Raw genomic sequence first — 2,636 nt, forward strand, 5'->3', positions numbered from 1 at the left:
GGCCTGTTGATTGCAGTTCCTTTTACCAGGACATAATGACTGTCTTTCAACAAAACTTTATAAGGCACACTAAAAGGCAAAAGAAAAAAACTTAAAAATAAGCTATAAATAATGCATGAAAGGCTTTAATGGAATAGTAGAAAACATTCAAGAACAAATGGTTTCTATAAGCAGATAAATGGAAATTTTAGGAAAGGATCAAAAAAGAAATGCTAGAGATCAAAATCATTGTAAAATGGAATAGTATGCAGCCACAAAGAAGAACAAAATCCTGAACTTTGCAGCAACCTGGATGGAATTAGAGCCTATAATACTGAGCAATCTTTCACAGAAACAAAGAACTGAGTATCACATGTTCTCACTCATAAGTGGAACTTGAACTGCCATAATACTATAAGAAAAGGACTGGCAATAACGGGAAACTACAGGGAGGGGGGAGGGGAGCAAGGAGGAGGGATTGATAGTACTCGAAATCTGCCTGGGGAAGGGGGGAAACACCTCATCAACAAGGGTACCTGCACAATGAATATTTTTATATCTAACCCTGAATTGTACCCCACGATTTTAAAATAAATAAATAAATAAATAAAATATTTTTAAAAGAAAATAATGGAGAATGCCTTTGATATGTTCATTAGTAGAATGGAGATGACAGAAGAAAGAAACTCTAAACCTGAGGATATGACAATATAAACTTCCAAACCAAAAGCAAAGAGAAAAAAAGAAATAAATTGAATAGAATAGTCAAGAACTGTGGGATAATTATAAAATGTATAACATAAGTATAATGAATGGGAACACCGGAAGCACAATAAAAAGACAAAGTTACAGATCAATAAAATAATATTTTTTTCATTTATTGAATTTATTCATGTATTGAAAATAAGAATTTTCCCAAACAGACACTAAACTACAGATCCAGGGTCCTCGGTAAACACTAAGCAATTGAATATGAAAATAAAATCTGTCAAAAATTTGGGGATGCAATGAAAACAGTGCTTGGAAGGAAATTTGTAGGAAAACAGTGCTTGGAAGGAAATCTGTAGCATTGAATAAATTTACTAGAAAAGAAAAATCTAAAATCAACTATCTAAGGTTGCACAATAAGAAAAGAAAAGAAAAGCCAGGAATGGTGGCTCATGCCTGTGATTCCCAGCACTTTGGCAAGACCTATCTCTACAATAAACTTAAAAAAAGATTAACCAGGCAGGTTTGCACGAACCAGTAGTTCCAGCTCCTTGGGAGGCTTAGGTAGACGTATCACCTGAGTCCACCAGGTCGAGGCTGTGGTGACTGTGAGTGTGTCACTGCGCTCCAGCCTGGGCAACAACGTGAGATTCCAACTCACAAAAAAAAAAGAAAGAAAATAGAAAAAGAGGAGCAAATTAAATCCAAAGTAGGCAGAATAAAACAAATACTACAGATTAGAGGAGAAATCAATGAAAATGGAAAAGAGAGAATCAATAGAAAAAAATCAACAAACCCAAAATCTGGTGCTTTCAAAATATCAATGAAATTGCAAGCCTCTAGCCAGTCTAACTAAGAATAAAAGAGGTAGGACACAGCTAGTGTCACAAATAAAGACAGAACCTCAGTACAGGCACCCTGAACATTAAAAGGATATTATAATCAACTGTAAGCCCACAAATTTGATAACCCAGTTGAGCAGGAACAATTTCTAGAAAGATAATTATGCTGAAATTCACAAAAGAAAAAAACAGACAATCTTAATAGGCTTGTATCGATTAATTAAATTGAGTCAATAATTAATAATCTTCCAAAACAGAAAACTCCAGGCACAAATATGTTCATTGTTGAATTCCACCAAACATTTAAGGAAGAAATCACCAATTCTCTACAGTCTTTCCCAGAAGATAGAAACAGAAGAAATACTTCATGCTATGAATTGAATGTTTGTGTCCCCCCCAGATTCATATGTTGAATCCTAATCTTGAATGTATTTGAACGTGGGCTCTTTCAGATGTAGCTAGGTCATAAGGGCAGAGCCGTCATTAATGAGATTAGTGACCTTATAAGAAGAGACACAACAGAGATTATCTCTCTCTTAGTCATGTGAGGATATTAATACAATGAGAGGGCAGCTATCTACAAGCTAGGAAACTGGTCTTTATCAGAACCTGTCATAATGGCACCATGATTTTGGAACAGAGAAGAGTCAGAGATTTACAGTGAGTAGGTCTAATTTCTATTTAATTGATATCCCAGCTTTTATTCTGTCTCCCTCTTCCACTTTTAAGGACTATTCTGAATACATGGGGCCCACCTTCACAATCCAGGATGATGTCTTTATTTTGAGGCCATCTGATGAGCTATCTTAATTGCATCTGGCTATTTAGATGAGAAAAGAGAAATAATGGAGCAATGACAGCTTTTAGGACACAATGAAAAATATACAAAACTTATAAAAGACACTAATTTACAGCAAGAAATCTACATGTAGACATGTACACAACTTTTTGTCTCTTTCTACATATATATGCATATATATGTGTGTATATATGTATATGTATATGTATATATGTGTGTCTACATATAAAGAGAGAGAGAAAGGGGAGGGACCCAAAACCCCAGAAATTATTCATAAAAAACTAGTGTATTTATTCTTACATGTTTAA

The sequence above is a fragment of the Carlito syrichta genome, unplaced genomic scaffold (genome assembly GCF_000164805.1).
Source record: "Carlito syrichta isolate Samal-C Ts95f unplaced genomic scaffold, Tarsius_syrichta-2.0.1 Scaffold307066, whole genome shotgun sequence".
Classification (NCBI taxonomy): domain Eukaryota; kingdom Metazoa; phylum Chordata; class Mammalia; order Primates; family Tarsiidae; genus Carlito; species Carlito syrichta.